This window comes from Macrobrachium rosenbergii, chromosome 26 (assembly GCF_040412425.1).
Source record: "Macrobrachium rosenbergii isolate ZJJX-2024 chromosome 26, ASM4041242v1, whole genome shotgun sequence".
In the NCBI taxonomy this organism is placed as follows: Eukaryota; Metazoa; Arthropoda; class Malacostraca; order Decapoda; family Palaemonidae; genus Macrobrachium; species Macrobrachium rosenbergii.
Window position 1 is genome coordinate 17,537,775 of NC_089766.1, and position 20,078 is coordinate 17,557,852.

The following is a 20,078-nucleotide window of genomic DNA, read 5'->3' on the forward strand; positions in this document are numbered from 1 at the left end:
ATTACCTAACACCACAAATTAACTTAATTCACCTTGATACACCTGTCCTTAGGCTATGGCTGCACTACCAATAACTTCTTGTAAGTTATGGTTTCACTTTCAAAAAATGTGAGTGACTCTCTCTCTCTCTCTCTCTCAACAAGAAACAAGTCCAAAACATCATCAATTACCCAATGACACTGAATATACTTCATTTACCGACAGATGTAACAGTTATGCAAATCAAAACCATATGAATATGTACATTCCTCACGTTTTTAAACCCATTACACCTGCACACAGATGCCCGCTTATAAGAGTCTGTCTAATCCACTTCCCAACATTCTACATTCTCTCAGTCAAGAGTGAAGAGACGCCCTATGAAGACCTCAGGCAACAAGGAGCGAGCAATGTAAGTACACCAAACAAAAATACAGGACTTACTACACTTACTTTTAGAACATCAAGAAAAATAAGTAAGAAACATCAAAAGTTTTCACACTCCAGCAAGTACTGGTAGTTGTATTTTTTATGATAGGAGCATTATACGTGTTGCAAACATGGTTATTATTTTCTTAATTATGCAGAGGTTATTTACAAAATATCTGACTAAAAAACAGCAAAAGCAATATTCATAGCAATTAGGAATAATTACGCTACATTGGATTTTCATATTAAATAGTTCTATTACACAAAACCTAAAGAATATGAAAGTTTTTTGTAAGATAAAATTGATTTGCCAAAAATGGAAAAAATGCCAAGTTCTGTTTTAAAGCTAAGAGGAGGTTCATCTGCTTGCAACAGAAAATATACCTGAGAGCAATTACTGAATGCTACTCATGATTTATAATAAAAAAATCTGAAGTATAATTATAGAAAGAAAAAAAAAGGATTCTGACTTGCACAAAAATGTTTAATCTTATCTAAAAAATGGGAGGAAGGTTTGTAACATGAGAAATGTAGTTTTTCATCACCAAACTAACAAAGAAAGATGATTGAGCCTTAGTGTCCGTGACAACTCCCAAAATAAGCCTCACCTTGATCATTTAATTTTGATTGAGGTTTGATATCTGCTATGATCAAACTTGCATGAAGATGCTTAAATATCTAGCACATTTTAAAGACATAACAAAACACCTACACTAATTGCAAACAATGGGCCATTCACCTCTATCTTTTGGCATTATCTTGCTCCTTGATAGCAGACTAATCCAAAACAACATGGGATATTCATCTCTCCCCAGATAACTCTTTAATTTTTTCTGTCAGTTAAAGAAGTATTTTTTTAATAGATTACTATCTATGCTACATTACAAAGCTTTTCCATTTTCTTCTCGAAGATCTCTCTAAAAATTATTTTTTTATTTTTTTTTGGTCACCACCACAAGAAATAAAAAAAGGGGGATAACCAATACTGCAATTATTAACTCTGAAGTAAGAGTATGTGAAAAAATATGACTTTTAGCTTTGAAAGAATTATCTATGATAGAAAATTACTGATCTACCTCATACACCAAATATAGTCTTAACAGTTTTACTGCAGATAAGCTGATAAATACTGATAATTACCGCCCCAAGAAACTACATTATGATATACAAATTTAGAACATTCCAGGATAAAGCAAGTACAGTACTGTAATTAAGAAAAGGCAATTACCTGTTTTAGCATTCTTAATGCTGCCTGTTACATGGAGTAAATTTACATATTAATTACCAAATTAACACTGACATTTCACTTTATAAATCATTCTCATATTCTCAGGCCCAATAAAAAAATGTTTAACGAGCAATTTTAGGAATGGCATAAGTGTTACTTTATCATAGTTTTTGACATTTGCATATTTCCATTTAACGCACAACCTGTGTTTTAGGATGTATTACAGCCCCTCTTTCATTACCCTCAACGTGCACAGCATCAAACAAGGCCATTAGCATGCGTCCATGTTTTGGAATTTATGATGAGGTAAATAAAGATAAATTTATAGTGAAATACATAAGGAAACCACCAGTTAAAACATATGATTTTGCCACAGACTCAATCTTTCATAGACAGGATATTGGATCATCCACATCCTCTGAGGGGTTTTCCAGGATAAGAGGCTACTGGGTTATCCCTGGAGCAGAAAGGTGACTTGTCTTTGTAAAGAAAAAAAATTCAACTAACCAAGTATACAAAAAATATAAGCTGGATATTAACAACCAAATAAATACAAGCGTGCGCGGAACATTGCCACTGGGAACATTGCCACTGGGAACATTGCCACCTGGAAGATTGCCCATGTGGGAATATTGCCAATGGGAATATTGCCACTGGGAACATTGCCCATATGGGAATATTGCCCATGTGGGAATATTGCCACTTGGAACATTGCCCATGTGGGAACACTGCCAATGGGTACATTGCCCGCTTCTTTTTTTTAAAGGTAAGTTTACTATTTACATTATCATTTTTTCAAAAGATTATTAGCTAGTTTACTAGTTAACTGTATTTTTATGTTTTTCCTCGAAAAATAATTAGCTAGTTTAGATTGTTGTAGACTGTAAGCCAAACATCGAACTTTTATATGAAAAATATCAGTCGTTGGTGTTTCCAGTCTTCCCATCGCTTAACAAGAATTAGTTCATCCTAAGACCCATAATGGCACGTGTGATACATAGCGAACGTGGAAGTAATATGCTCGTAGATGAGCTCCAATACATATATCATAAGCATAGCACAAATAAGACAGGGAAAATAATTTATTGGGAATGTTCTCGAAGAAAGAAAAATAATTGCAAAGCAAGATTGCACACGGAAGATGGTGAGATTATAAAGCATGTTGGTGAGCACAACCACTCTGCGACTAAGGATGTAGTCGAGGCTAAAATTGCTCAAACTACTTTAAAAACGAGCATTTGTTCTTTTACCAAACAAAACCGAAACAACATACAGAGCATGTTATGAAAAAATTAAAGAGTTATTGGATAACAACCAGCTTCAAAATATTACTGTTGACTTTGAGAGGGCTTCTATTAATGCACTTAAATACGTTTACCCTAATGCAATTTTAAATGGCTGTTTATTTCACTTTTCTAAGTCATTATACTGTAAGGTTGTGGAACTTGGATTTAAACACCAATATCACAACGATAATGCATTCTCTCTTTTGATGAGGTATTTTTCAGCACTTGCATTCGTACCTTCCGATGAAGTCGTTGAAGTTTTTGAAGAGTTATCAGAAGATGATCGTATACCATCGGAATTTGTCTCTTATTTCGAAACTACTTACATAGGTGTATTAAGAGGAAGACGAAACAACCGACGCAGAGATCAACCTATGTACCCAATTACTTTTTGAATGTATATCTCGAACTCAACAAGCTCTACCTTTGAATGCATCTGTGACTAATTCTCACCCAACTCTTTGGACAATTAATCATTGCATTGAAACAGGAGGAAAGCTTCGCCTTTACAAAGCGTGTTCAGTTTGAACGTGGTGTTCCTTTTCCCAAAAATAAACAATATGCCGACATTAATGCACGCATAAAGAACTTTGTTGATAATTATAGAAATGGCCATGATCAATTAGCATACTTGAGGTCCATTGCATATAACATGCACATATTCTAATTAAACTTAAATTCTCGTTTTTTTATAAAAAAAATGTTTGATTTTAATTTCTTTTGTTTTTAATAAAATTGTGATTTTTAAAAAAATGATTCTAATAAAATAATAGATTCAATGAGATTTTTCTAAAAAATAAAAAATTCTTATCTTTTGTTCCTGAAAATAAATAAAACCCTACGCAAAATAAAACTAAAGTAGATGTTTGGCTTACATTCTTCAACAATCTAATGGCAGTTTAAAAGTTCCCTAGTTTCTAAAAATAGGCTGTAAATAACATTAACTAGAAAAAAAAAAAAAAATAACTGGGTAATGTACCCAGTGGCAATGTTCCCACATGGGCAATGTTCCAAGTGGCAATATTCCCACATGGGCAATATTCCCACATGGGCAATGTTCCCAGTGGCAATGTTCCCATTGGCAATATTCCCACATGGGCAACGTTCCCATTGGCAATGTTCCCAGTGGCAATGTTCCCAGTGGCAATGGTCCTAGCGCCAAATACAAGAGATAATTATTAACAGACGCCCATAACATTACAAGTCTAACAGACATCCTCTCATACGACCAAATCGTCATTTATCTCTATTTTCACAAATAAATGCAGCTTTTTGCTCCAAAAAATGTAAACACTCATTAACTAGATATACTGAAGATATTTGATGATTTTAATGAATGAGCTCAGTAGCCCACAGTCTATTCCCTTAAATAGACACTGATCACCTAAATTTGATGTTTACTATTAATCCAATCGGAATGAAAATCTTACTGAACATTTCTTTGTAGAGGACTTCATTAGAATATGTGGGATTGGTCATGAATTTCTGTCTAAACTCTTATCGAAAGTTCATGAAAATCTGTACACAAAATTTCCATCCAGATTCGAAAATATCTAACCGACTGATTCACATCTTTGTGCAAGACACCTCCAAAAAACTGTCAAAATATGTATATTGTTTTAATTTAGATCCATATCTTTATGCAAGTTAAGAATTAATCTTCATTGTATGGCGCACCTCCCCTATGCACCTTTTTTCTGAAGCAGCCACAATTACTGTTTCAAATAAATGAAGGAAAATTAACCTCAAGAGGAACCATACATTAAAAATAACAACATGGCAGTATATTTAATTCTGTTACTATAATAACCAAAATTACTACTCTGAGAGAAAACAGTACAGTACACTCTAACTCAAAAGGAAGTCTAGAATAATCTGAACTGGATACTTGCTTTACAGATAACTGCAGCCAAAATATAGAAGCCTCTTAGATCCCCTAAGCCATGGGGCTGGACTTGAAGTCATTAAGCCTGTCACTTACGTTGCTCTCATGCACTAAGGTAAGTGAATGCTTTGTGAGTGAAATGTGTATGTAAAATATCTGAAATACTGTACATACAAAAATGTATGGTAGGAGTAGCCTGGGATGTGGGGCGGGGGGGGAGGGGGTGAAGTGAATAAGGCAAGTGGATTGCTAGCCTTTTAATTATGATTCTTTTTCTTGCAATTAATCTAATTTTAACGATTAGCTTACAGCGGTACCGTATGGCTTTAGTATCAAGTAAGTAGTGAATGCTTTAGATGGAGAGGGACACTTTTAAAAATACATTTTAAATCTTTGATAGGTGGCCAATGAGTAAGCCTACCTTTGATGGAGGCTAGATTCAATTCGGCTTACTTTTTTTATCAGTGTCCAATGAATCTCACTGATATTGAGGGAGAGTTTCAATGATACATACACTTTTTTTGTTCAAAATCAAAATAATACATTTGATTGGGGTGTATTTAATTCACATCGGCCTAACCACTCCATCCTCCTCCTCTACTTTCTCCCCAACATCCCAGGCTACTCCGACCTACCGTTACCAACCTTCATCGCATGAAAGCAGCGCTAATGATATCGGTTATTTTAAAATTCCCCTCACCGACAAACGAGGCCTTAAAATGCATATGTTTATACAACATTTTCTGCTCAATATTGCTTTTTCTTTCTTTTCCCAAAATATTTGCATAAACTCGTGTGTGATACCCTATATATATATATATATATATATATATATATATATATATATATATATATATATATATATATATATATATATATATATATATATATATATATATATATATATATAAACATATTTACATACATATATATATATATAAATGGATGTGTGTGTGTGTGTGTGTGTGTGTGTTCCCATGCACTCTGAAACGCATTGAGTAATGTCAACTAAACTTGGTATCATATGACTTACTATCTGGAAAAGAACACTGTGGAGGTAAGACATCACTGGCACCAAAGGGGGCATGTGTGGGAAGGGGGTGAAATGTAAAAATTTCGGAAAACTACAGTTATTAGTGTCTAAGCCATAGCTTTCGAGGTCGCTGAGATGAATAGTAACACTCCTGATGCCCTTTTTAAGTCCAAGTTCAGCCACAATAGGGGTGGGGGTGGGAAGGGGTAACATGTAAAAATAACCAAAACGACAGATATTAGTGACTAATCTATAGTTTTTGAGGTTTCTGAGATTAATAGTGACACTCCCGATGTCCTTCAAGTCCAAGTTCAGCCATAATAAGAAGGGGGGGTGAGAAGGCGGTGAAGTAAAAATAACCGAAACGAAGATATTAGTGTCTAATCCACAGTTTTTGAGGTCCCTGAAAAGAATTGTGACACTCCCAATGCCCTTCAAGTCCAAGTTCAACCCCAGAAGGGAGTCGGTGAGAAGAGGTGGGAAGGGGGTGACATGTAAAAAGAATTGAAAACGACTGATATTAGTGTCTAATCCATAGTTTTTGAGGTTGCTGAGATGAATAGTGACACTCCAGATCCCCTTCAAATCCAAGTTCAGCCCTGATAGGAAGGGGAGGTGGGAAGGGGGTGCCATAAAAAATAACCAAAAACAACAGATATTAGTGTCTAATCCATAGTTTTTGAGGTTGCTGAGTGTGTACAGTATATATATATATATATATATATATATATATATATATATATATATATATATATATATATACATACATACATACATATATATATATATATATATATATATATATATATATATATATATATATATATATATATATAAGATTATTATCACTTTTGTACGTGATTCATTTATCACACATTACCACAGGTGAAAAATAAGAAACGGGGTGTAGGTCCTGACCGGTTTCGACTTTATTTCCAAGCCATTGACGAATGACTGATACAGAGTGTGAGAAGTCACAAATATATATACTACAAGAACAGTACTGACGAACATACACAACCGTTAGAGGCTCCATATCCCCACTCAGGCCGGTGTCGAGGTAGGAGTGGCCTTTAAAACTCATTTGGCTAAAAATCACAATAGACTCTCAGGGGACATTGCTGATAAACAGACCATACCCCACCTCAGATCCACACCTGACAGGTGTCATGGAGGCGGAGTTTGGAAACTCATTAACATTACTACCCTCGTACTGTGTTTACAAATATGATAATCCTATTTTCATATATCTCTACTGCCTACCTTAAAGTTTAAACAATTTACAAATTTCTTTTGATATTAAAGGATCAAGTTTATACATCCCTTGACTGATATTCATATTATGGTTGTAACTTTCTTTTATGAAGCTAGATTCAATGATGTTCCTTTCCAGTGCATTATTAGAATATACAATCCTTTTGCCCCTTCCCAGTTGATAGCATGATTGTTCTCACTAACATGTACAAATATACCACTGTTCCCTTGTGCATATCTCACACATTTCTTATGTTGTTCAATTCTTTTTCCAGTGCTTTCCCGGTTTGGCCAATATAAAAGTTGTCACAAGACTTACACGGAATTTTATATACACACCCTTTAATATTGTCTGGGGAGTTCTTGATAAGTACATTTTTCATTGTTGTATTGTTCTTAAATGCGACATTAACACCAAAATTCTTAAGAAGATGAGGGATATCTTTCATACTATTATTATAAGGCAGAACATTTTAAATAAAAGTGAATATATTGAAAAAATGCAAAATCTTAGGGGGCCCTTCATCTTAATGTGGTGGTAGATTCCATGCTTTGCCGGGGCGCAGGGTACCTGGCGCAGTTCGGGCTTGAAAACGTCGGGGAACTCCTTCAGCAGCTGGGCGTACTGGTGGGGTGAGGGAACAGATGGTAGGCACACTAGGTCCTGGCGATAGGGGGAGGGACTGGCAGGAGTCGGTGTCTAATAGACGCTTGTGACCGACGTCGACTGCCAGCCCAAAGTGGGCGAGGAAATCTGCGCCCAGGAGTGGGGTCCTTACGTCCACCACAATGAAGTTCTACGTATATCTCCGGCCAAGGATGGAGATCGACAGGAGCCTGGTGCCGTAGGAGAGGACGGGGGACCCATTGGCGGCAGTCAGGAAGGCAGCCGGGTCCGGCGGGCGTTTGCGGTCCTCTCTGGACGGCGGGAACACTGATCGAATGGCCCCGGTGTCGACCAACATCATCCTGCCGGAGACAGTGTTGCGGACGTAGAAGCCTAATGGTTTTGGGCTCCTGGGTTCCTCTGCTGCCATGGTGGCCTGTTCTGTTGGCCACCACCTCCTCCGTTTTTTGGATGGGCAAAAGAGCAGGGGGGTTGGCAGCTCCAGGCGTCCTTGCCATACCACTGGTGGTAGTGGCAAGGCACTGGTGGGTATTTCTTGTGGTGGTATGCTGGCCGTCTCCTGGTGACAGCGCTTATCTCCTCCTCCGCGTTATCCTCCAGCTGGAGGGAACTGATGGGGTATGTGGGCGTGGATGCCCGCTTCGCTGCCCTTGAGGAGTCCATCAGCTGCTGCGCCATCCTGATGAGGTCCTCGAACGGCATTGTGTAAGGGTCGAGGATCTGGGTTCAGACCTCCGGGAGGAGCTGACGGAGGAGGATCTCCCCTGATAGGCTAATCTTCGACTGTCTACCGCTGCTGTCCGTCACGGGAAGGGTGAGAAGGTCCTGGATCACGCCCAAGTCTCCAGGATGTTCTGGTCATGCCGAGGGTTGTTGACGAGATCAAGGGCGCGGGCGGCTCTCTCAGAGACCGGCAGGGAGCAGGTCCCAACAAGAGAGGTTTTTAGATGCTGGTAGGTGACGGGGCGTGCAGCAGACACCCACAGGACGAGCTTCCTGTAGACCTCCTCCGGGAGGGCGTTGATCATGGCGTCAGCTTGCAGCACCTCGTCAGTAAGTCCCGCCAGTCTGAACTGCCCCTCGACCCTGCAGAGCCATGATGATGGGTTGCTGTGCGTGAAGGGCAGCAGCTTTATGGTGAGGGCGGATTTAGTCTGTTCCGTCAGGACGGGCAGCACGCGGGGCGCGGGTAGCGGCGTGGAGGAGCGCGTGAGCCTTGGCGCAGGGGAGGGCGCAGGCGGGTCGTGCGCGAGGGAGATATCCGAGTCCGCGAAGTTCGCGGTTAACTGTGTGTGGGAGGGAATGTCCGCGTCCATACTCACTGTTGCCCTCTTACTTGGAGTGGGTTACTCGCGTCAATATGCACTTGGGAGTGCGCCATGTGGGTCCGCTAATGACGCTGGTGATTTGCCGACGACAGTCAGCACACCCGAACACTGGTTAAAGCGCCATGTTTAGTCCGTTAAGGGCGTGGGGTAGTTCATGGAGCCAATACTAGGTCGCCGTATGAGTCCGCTAAAGGCTCTGGGAACCACTCCGGGGTCACCACTTTAAGAGGTGCAAAATAATGAGCAGGAGGACAGGTACTGCTAGTTTATTCAGAACGCAGGTCGCTTATAAAGTGGCGTGCGGACATCACACAGAGGGATACAATAGAATTTAGGTGACCCGAGGTCAATTACTCTCGGTAATAATTACAATGGATAAATACATGTAATGTAAAAGGTAAGTTCACAAGAATTGACATAACATTCTAACACATGTGCAAAGAAAACAGATACAATTGAATTAGTAATAGATACATATTTACACAAGAAAAATATGGCTAATTTCGCCTGACCCGATCTTGTAGGAGCGATATCGAAGAAAACGGGTGGTTCACCATAGAAAACCCGCTCAGCAGGGACTTTACAGTTTCATCCATGGGTACAATCGTGAATAGACTTTCTACGTCCAGCAATGTGATGGTATATCAATTTATAATCCAGTCCTAAAGATGCCACTAAGAGATGCGGAAATGATCCATTAACTAGAAAAGAAAATGTATATATATATATATATATATATATATATATATATATATATATATATATATATATATATATATATATATATATATATCCATACATACATACATACATATGTACAAACACATATATATTTATAAAGACAAAATCCACAAAGAAAAGAGAAACAATGGTGTGCTGCAAGGCCCTTCGACTGTCGTCCTTTACTTAGCAGACTGAAGAAATATAAAAATAAGTTTACAAAGAAAGCTCATATAAATGAGAGATGGCGATTACAAAGAAAAAAATATGTACCTGGAATCTAACACAACTGAAGAATCAGTAGAACTGCCAAAACGGGGTTAAATATTTAAGAGGTTTTACAGAGAATTAGGATCAACCGTTCAGAAGCAGGGATAGGACAATTAAAAGATTATAAAAGGAGGTGACTGACCACCAAAAAATATTATGAAAGTACAACTCAGTAACTTTTTTTTTTTTTAAACATTAACAATTTCTGCACATTCGACCAGAATTCAACTTTCCTGAAGAAATGCCTGTCTGAAGAAGTTCTCCCTACATCCTTGCTACCACGCCGTTTAAGATATGACCATCATCCAATCAATGAATTCAGTGCCATGATGTTAAAACGCCACATAGCAGCCGAAAAGCAAGAGGAGAAGGAAAAATTTAAGGAATTAGAGAAAGCCAGAATTTCATTTAATCATTCTATCCCAGTTGATTGGAAGGACTCGCTGCGACAAGAAATTTATGGAAAACTTCGTAAGACTACAGATGCCCTAACATGGAAACTCGACTGACAACTAAAAAAAATCTTACTGAAAGCAGTGACTGGACTAACAGTGCACGTAATTATTGTATTATTAACTTATCAAGTAAACAAATACGTGAAAATGTTGTAAGTGCACTCAGATTTGGATTATCCTTCTTTATATCAAAAAGACCCTCCGCTTTAATGATTGCGTCGTCCCCACATATATTTGAAAAATATTGTGATCTTCCTCAAAATCATGTTGATATAATTAAAGGTATTGTTTATGGAACTGCAAATGTTGGGCGTGAGAGTAAAATCCCTGCTTGCTATAAGAAAAGTTTGACGGATCTTAAAAAAGATAATGCAATCCACATCACAAAAGCTGATAAGTCGAATAGTATTGTAATTTTAGATAAAGCTGACTACATATCACATACGCAAGCGCTACTGGATGATGATACAATTTACAGAAGACTGACAAAAAATCCCCTTGATCAAGTCAAAAAATTTCAATAGCACAGTGAAAAAACCTTAAAGATAAAAAAAGATTATGTTGACGATATTTCAGCTGTTTTGCCTGCTGGTATTGATGTAAATGATTTGCTCTCTAATTTGAATAACCAGGTACCATCCATTAAGTTTACTTTAGAATTAGAAAAAGACAGTTGCCTCCCTTTCTTAGATGTTTTAATACACAGAGAACCATTTCAATGCAAACTCAGTATTTATAGAAACCAACCAACAACTTAACTTATATCCATTTTTATTCAGGCCATCACCTCAATATCAAGATATCAATTCTTTTTTCTTCTAGGTTTTTACGAGCTTTGCGCATTGTCAGTTCCAGTATTTGGATCAAGAAATCGAATACATAAGAAAAACAAGGACAGCTATATGTTATCCTTCACATATACTAGATATTTGTTATAATAAAGCCGACAAAAAGTTTTATAGTGAAAGTAACATGGAGAAAGAAATACCTAAGAATATTCTTAGCTTGCCTTATTTTAGTGGTTCTGAAAACATAAAATCATTGTTAAAATCTTTTAATGTCAACCTCGTTTTTTTCTATAGTAACACACTAAATGGAATGTTAATATAAAATAGCCGTAAAGAAAACAACAACATAATACAGTATATAAAATTCCATGTTTGGACTGCCCTTCTTTTTATATTGGCCAATCTAGCAAAGATTTAGACGTACGTACTAAGCAACATAAGCATTCAGTCAAAACTGGACAGACATCTAATGCTGCATTCATTCATTTAAGTGAACACTCTCACAGGATGAATTGGACTGAAAGTTACATATATTTTCTATGTATTCGTATGTTTAATATAATTTTTTATCTGTATAAACGTTCATCTTGCAAAAATTTTTGTTTATAAAAAATGAGAATTATTGAATTGTACTTTTATAAAATTTTTTGGTGGTCATTCACCTCCTTGTATAATCTTTTAATTGTCCTGTCCCTGCTCCTCAACGGTTGGTCATAATCCTTTGTAAAACCTCTTAAATATTCACCCTGTTTTGGCAGTTCTACTAATTCTTCAAATGTGTTGGATTTCAGGTACATATTTTTTTCTTTGTAATCCCCATGTGTCATTTACAGTATATGAGCTTCCTTTGTAAACTTATTTTTATATTTCTCCAGTCTCCTGAGTAAAGGACGACAGTCGACAGGCCTCGCAGGACTCCATTGTTTCTCTTTCCTTCATGGATTTTGTCTTTATTTATATATTCATCACGTTCCATATTTTCGTGATTCAGTTATACATATACACACACACACACACACACACACACACACACACACACACACACACATATATATATATATATATATATATATATATATATATATATATATATATATATATATATATATATATATACACTATGTATATGTATATATATATAATATATACATATATATATATTATTATTATTATTATTTTTTCCCAAAAATCCCAGCCACCAAATGCTTCACTTGAAGCTGGAAAATACAACAGTGCATTTTGGGCACTGCCTGACAACTTTCTCTTCTCGAACATGTGACGCTGTGGGAGACTTTGCTTTCAGACCCTAAGCCTGGCTGGAGGCAGGAACAGGGCCGGGGAGGCAGATTAAGAGAGGTTAGCTGGCATGAACACCTGGGCTTTGGGTCATATATAATGCCCGCGCATAGGGAAACGACACCAAGCCCAATCTACCTGTGGATAACCTCCTGACCCCTGACCAAAGTCATATAAGGGTCTTACCGAAGGAACAAGATAGAGAGAGACATTTCTGGATGTGAGCGAGAGACATCTCCCCTTCCATCCCGCCTCCTTTCAAGAGCCATGCCCTACCACATGGTCCTATCTTGTAGGGACCTTTAGTATTCTTACGAGTGAAGCCCTTAGCCTTTCCTCCACTGCCATTACCCTAGCTGAAGCCACCTCTTCTACAAGGTAAAGTGATCTGTTGGAAAGGTTCTTCCAGTCAGTCACACAGTTTTCATTCTCGTACTAAACTTCCTATTTTCATTTCTAAGTGCCAGTGTTTCCATATCAATCTTGCCTTGTTAGAGCAGTGTTACGTAAATGCCTGTTTAAGTAATTACATAAAATCGTGTGTTCAAGGCTTCTTGGCACCCTCTGTGCTCGCCTTGTCCTAAGTATATTTTACTGCGTCCTTACTGGCTTTTAATCCGTGAATCTCTCCGTTTGTAGAGGGTTTGTTAGCCATGGAAATCTCTCTCGACTGTGCCTTGTATCAGCATCATCACCCCAACGGATATACTTTCAAGTTTTCCCAGTTATAATTAACCTCTCAGGCCTTGCCTGCCTGATTAGTCCATTTCATCTTCTGATATTTCATTTCATATAAATACAAGTAATTTTAAACTTGCCCTAACGTGTTTACTAACAAATACCTTGTGAATAGAGCCCTCAGCTCAAATAAATTCCCCTTTTCCTTGTTTCTTTATGACTTCCTGAATCAACAGCAGTCAGATTTTATACAAAATAGAGGTAAGTGACGAAATCATCCATTTAGAGTCTATAACTGGCTCATGGTAAGCATTTCCCAAAGTTAAATCGATAAATATATATATATATATATATATATATATATATATATATATATATATATATATATACATATAGTGACAAAGGAAACTTCTTTCCAAGCAAACTCACCTGTTTTCACATCTGTAATGTAACAGAGAAAGGAATAAAATTCATTTCAATCGTTTTAATTACTAGAACTGTGGGTTTTCATTCACTCCTTCATAAACTCTCTCCTTCACTCCCAAAATGGTTAAGTCTTTAATCCTTCTCTCTGTTCAAATGACTTAGGCCTTGTTCCCAGGTGACCTTCGAAGATGCCTGCTTGACGGCGTCACACAACGGGCGAGGGAAGGGCCAAAAAAGGGAAAGTTGGCACTGCACCGCCCGGGACCATGGTAACCTCTCCATGAGGTCTGACTGGATGCCATGTGCTCGCTATAGAAAACGGGGCGAAAACTGACCTTTTGCGCCATCTATCTGGATGCCCAGGCATAATCCCAAGAGGTTAGAAATAGACGATGCAACAGCAGTTGAGAGGGAGAAGCGCTCAGAACTCCACCAAGGACAGATGTCCTTACCTTTGCCTGTCCCTTGTACCCTTCACATGTTCAACCCCGAGGTTCGAACCAGTACTAAGCCCTTTGTTGGCTGACTCGGTTGAGCTTCAGACTGTCACTCGATGGGCCGGAGTTCAATTCCCACAGCCGGCTGATGAAGAGTTAGAGGAATTTATTTCTGGTGATAGAAATTCATTTCTCGCTATAATGTGGTTCGGATTCCACAATAAGCTGTAGGTCCCGTTGCTAAGTAACCAATTGGTTCTTAGCCACGTAAAATAAGTCTAATCCTTCGGGCCAGCCCTAGGAGAGCTGTTAATCAGCTCAGTGGTCTGGTAAAACTAAGGTATACTTAACTTTTTTCGAACCAGTACTGTATACCTTTTTAGTGGCATCCCCTTAATTACCTCCTCCAGCGTCGGCGCCCCACCGAACGAGGACATCGTCATCTAGACGAAGGTATTGTACCAGAATAAGGTTTCTTAGTCAGTCATGATCCCTGTTACTTCTCTGTCTGATTTATTTTCTATTTCCACTGTGCAGTCACCTTCAATAATTTGTGTTGGAATTAACAAGTGTAAACATAATTATGCATTTAGTGTTGAACAGTTATTTGGCACCATTTGTGCAGTCCCTCAGTTCCCGTTGAGCATCTTATTATTCATGCAAGTAACCTTCTTGCATATCTTGCAGATAAGCCTCGGCTGCGGAACCACTTGGCTCTATCCTCATGTGCATTGGCCTTATGCCACCCCTTCTACCCCTCTGCGATGTTTCCTGACATGAAGACATCGTCGGCGCAGAATATTTCTAATGTGTAGGATTCATTCGTTTAGCAGGCCCTTATTATTACCTACCCAGTAATTCGTCATTCTTCTGATCTGTTTTTATTATGTAAATACAATTAATTAAGAGACCCTTGAGTTTACGTAAGCTTCCCTCACATGAAGAAGGCCCTAAGCCACAGTATTTCCCTTGATTTAGTTGTCTACAGAATTGCCTTACTCAGACTATTTAGTCAGATGTTCTAATGAAATAGAGTAGATTTCTTGATAATGTAATGAACTCCATGCAATTATCTGTTGCTACTCAGAATCAAGTAAGTATCTGAGGTATATTCGTAGAAATATATAATACATACATATGTATATATATACACACATACATACTGTACACATATATATAGTGTAAATATATATATATATATATATATATATATATATATATATATATATATATATATATATATATATGTATGTATACTGTACACATACATATATACAGTATATAATTTGTATATATATATATATATATATATATATATATATATATATATATATATATATATATATATATATATATATATATATAAACACTAGTTGTCCAACCTGGCGCTGCCGGGAAAACTGAATGAAAATCGATAAACTCTCTCTCTCTCTCTTTCTCCTCCCTAACACCACCTTTACTCTCTCTCTCTCTCACTTCCTCTCACTCTCATTCTCTCTCTCTCTTTCTCTCCAAGTCTCCCTCACTCTTTTCCTCTTTCTCCTCCCTAACACCCCCTCTACTCTCCCTCTCACTCCCTCTCTCTCCAACTCCCCCTCACTCTTTCCCTCATTCTCCTCCCTAACAACCCCTCTTCTCTCTCTCCCACTTTCTTTCTCTCACTCTCTCTCTCTCTCCAAGTCTCCCTCACTCTTTATCTCTTTCTCCTCCCTACCACCCCCTCTACTCTCTCACTTCCTCTCCCTCTCAATCTCTCTCTCTCTCTAATTCCCCCTCACTCTTTCCCTCTTTTTCCTCCCTGACACCCCATCTACTCTCTCGCTCTCTCTCTCACTTCCTCTCCCTCTCTCTAATTCCCCCTCACTCTTTCCCTCTTTTTCCTCCCCGACACCCCATCTACTCTCTCTCTCTCTCTCTCTCACTTCCTCTCCCTCTCACTCTCTCCCCTTCCTGTTAACATAGTTGCTTCAATTGCATTGCCCAAAATTTTTGACATTTTAAATTTCACCCTTTTTCACCCCACCCCCTTCCTATCGGGGCTGAGCTTGAACTTAGAGTGCATTAGGTGTGTCACTATTCTTTTAGCGACCTTGAAAACTATGGATTAGACACTAATATCTGTCATTTTTGACATTTCATTTTTCACCCTTTCTCACCCCCTCTTCCTATCGGGGCTGGACTTGGACTTAGAAAGGCATCAGGAGTCTCACTATCCATCACAGCAACCTCCAAATCTATGGATTAGACACTAATATCTGTTGTTTTTTTATTATTTTTACATGTCACCCCCTTCCCACCCCGACCCCCTTTGGTACCAGTGATGTCTTACCCCCACAGTATTCTTTCCCAGAAAGTAAGTCATATGTATACCAAAATGAGGTATAATAAACCCATAGAGTTTATTTAGTTACTAAATCTATGAGCAGAACCAGCTGCATTTTTGGGAACCCTTCCCACCCCCTTTGGTGCTAGTGATGTCTTACCCCCACATTATTCTTTTCTAAAAAGTAAGTCATACGTATACCAAGTTCGGTTAAAATTGCTCGATGCGTGCATACATCCATTTACACATACATATATACAGTATATATACAGGCAGTCCCCAGGTTATGACAGTCTCGGGTTATGGCATTCCAACTTGATGGCGCCATTAACCTGATTTTACAGAACTGTAAGCAGTTTTATGGTGCAGTACCTAGCTTTACAGTGTCGTAATCCAGTTTGGTGGCACCGCCATTTATTCCCAATATTATAATCATGATGTTTTGGTTTACGGCATTTTTCGGGTTAGGCGCCCCACTGGTAACAGAACCCCAGCTGTAAACTGTGGACTGTCTTTACAGTGCATCCCTGGTGAACACAGGGATTAAGGACCAAAAACACCCGCATTAAGCGAAAATCCGCAATAAGTTGGAACACCCCTCTAAAAATGCTTATAACTGCCTACTTTAATAGTTCAAAGACCAAAGACGCCTTCTAAAAATGCTTATAACTGCCTATCTTAATAGTTCAAACACAAATATACCTTAAACTATCATCCTAAAACCCTTTAATGTAATTTCAAAGTCATCTTACAACATTGCCCTAAAAATATATGGCTTACAGTTTCATGTGAAAACTAGACTCACACCCCCCCTACATTCAAACACAGACATTTTCTCTCATACAGTATTGAAGCTGTCCCATTTTCTTTTTTCAGATGGGGGAAACTTTGGGAATTCACAAGTTGAGTTAAATACTTTACTCAATTATTTAATTGTGCAATGCACTGAAAAGAAAAATCCGAATTATAAATACAATCAACAGTGATAAAATATTCTCTTGTGTATGTACGTTACAATGATTTACTAATTATCAAATATTAATATTAATGTAAACACAGCAAAATATCGATAAAATGTTATTCCACTTACAGAATCCGTTTGTACTGTACAGTATTATATTGAACTGTTATCATCGTAATGTGTGTAATAAAAATTGATCGTCCCGACGTTCGTAATGCTTACGTTCTGAGAATCAGCTGATTGAGCCTGCTTTCGAAAGAATTAGGGAAATAATTTTTCAGTTGCTAAAAGAAACAAATGTATTAATGGAATTATTATTTTTAATTTTGTACATAACAGTTTATGATACAGTAATTCATATTCCACTGTGTGTGTGTGAGAGAGAGAGAGAGAGAGAGAGAGAGAGAGAGAGAGAGAGAGAGAGAGAGAGAGAGAGAGAGGAACTGGTGTTTACAAATGACTCAGCACAGTAGTTGGGAACGAGACTTGACTTGACAGGCTGGGGAGGAGAGTACAGTATAACCTTGTGTTGCTTACTTAAGAAATTCAGATTTTAAATATTTTTACGGTGATTAGAGATGAAACATCAACAGTGATAAAATATTCTCTTGTGTAATGTTATAATGTGTGATAATCATAGAGTAAACTAAACTTATGAAATGTGGTTCAGTAAATCAGAGAAAGAAAAAAATATGGCAACACATCTACAGTATAAATAATTACAAATGTCGGGACGATCGTTTTTTTTATACATATTACGATGATAATACATCAATATAATACACGGAAATGGGTTCTGTTAGTGAAATAACATTTTATTGATATTTTGCTGTTTTTCTTATTAAAGGATATGTATACTGAGAGAGAGAGAGAGAGAGAAAACTGAGGTGTTTATGAACACTGGTAAGCTGTTTTGTGATTTTGCGGGATTTTAATTTAGCATTTCATTGATGTTTTACTGTCTTTACATTAATATTAATATTATTTTTTTTATCATAAAAAGTGTATTTAGTCATGAGATGAAAATAAAGTAATTAGTGAATATTGCTGCGAAAAAATCTGCAAATTAGTGAATTTTCCACGATATATTTGGAGATAAGTTCCACAAAAACCCCAAGATTCACAGAAGCTGCGATTGCTGATCCGCGATCTAGCGGGGACCTACGATATAGTTCGTGTTGTGAGATAAATGATATATGCATAATATGATACTGTACATGTTCTTTTTACAGCATGAGCTGTTCTACCACACCTATGGCGACCTACTTATTGTGTCGGAGTAAAATAAGACTAATGTTCTCACTTATTAAACTTTAAAATTTTAAGGTATATGACCTTGTAAACTTGGCCATTACTGCCAAATCTGGATACAGATTGACATCTATTTAAGAACTTTCATTTGTCAGCATGTCTGTAGATGATGCACAGTCAAACAAAATTTCAATTTACAACTCTAAAGATCGTTTCAGTTTTTCAGAATTCCATATGGGCACAATATTGTATAGCCTTCTTCATAAAAATGTTGAAAGCATAAATTTATGATAGCGGTTTCATAAAAATTTCATCCAAAAATTTTTTCATATACTGTAGATCTCGCACAAAATTGGTCAGTAGAATAATAATAATAATAATAATAATAATAATAATAATAATAATAATAATAATAATAATAATAATAAATAATTCCAATTATAAACAAAATGGCTCCTCTAATCCCTAATAATTTTAACAAAATATTAACCATGATAATTAAAATGAATATTACCAGCACTCTGGATATAGTACAGTATACCGTTTACCGTATATTGTAACAAGATTTCCTACAGTTTGTCTTTTCCTTATTTACAGAACAATCTTGAAAAGACATTTCACTACAATAATAGCCTACCTGCCACCATACAGATGTTCTAGCAATTCTTCTCGATTCCTATTAGAGACCAAAAAGTTTTTTGAATGCACCTTATCATTTAACAAGATCCATTTATTACAATTACATGCACTCCTTGTTAATTAAGTGACATGAATATGGGAATATAAAAAATCTGTAACACTTACTAGGTGACAAATTAATCAATGACTAAAAAGTACAATACTTAAAGTGGAAACCAATGTAATTATTACCAAAATATTTCAAAGTTTTTGTCATTTACATTATAGTGCTGAGTTTTTGTGTAATTAACAATAAACCAAGGGCGCGATAGCAAATTCAAGGATTTTAATTTCAAAACAAAAGAGATAAGACTTATAAACACCATAAGCTTCATGTGCAGACATGAGAACATTCAAAACAGACAAATCCACAAATGTTTCTGGAATCCGCCACTTGCTTTTCGTTAGTATACCCAATTATACCTCCGATCATTTTAAAATATTTGGAAAAAAGGACGACATCAACGTTGCAGGCATCACCAGCCCATTTTCACATGAAGAGATTAAAAAAGAAGGAATGAGATACATATTCAGATCATGCAGTTCAGTAACTACTCCTTAATTCACTCACCTGCAGTTGATGGGTGTTTGTGGGGAAACAACCAGAGAAGCCACATGCGCTGAAAAAGGTGGGAATTGCGTGTCCGTGGAAAGTTACACATGTTTTGATGAAATCGAAGCCCCGGGCTGCAAAGAGAATGAAGTATGCTGTAGCAATGATTTCTATCATCTAGTCCTGGATGGT

At 37.3% G+C, this 20,078-nt stretch overlaps 1 long non-coding RNA gene across 1 annotated transcript; it reads left to right on the forward strand.

Annotated features, from left to right (window-relative positions):
• The first annotated feature begins 302 nt into the window (after positions 1 to 302).
• LOC136853096 (uncharacterized) lies at positions 303 to 20,047 on the forward strand. The gene is made up of 3 exons (XR_010857336.1): positions 303 to 391; positions 4,822 to 4,922; positions 19,911 to 20,047. It is a non-coding gene; the product is annotated as an uncharacterized lncRNA (long non-coding RNA).
• Positions 20,048 to 20,078: the final 31 nt, after the last annotated feature.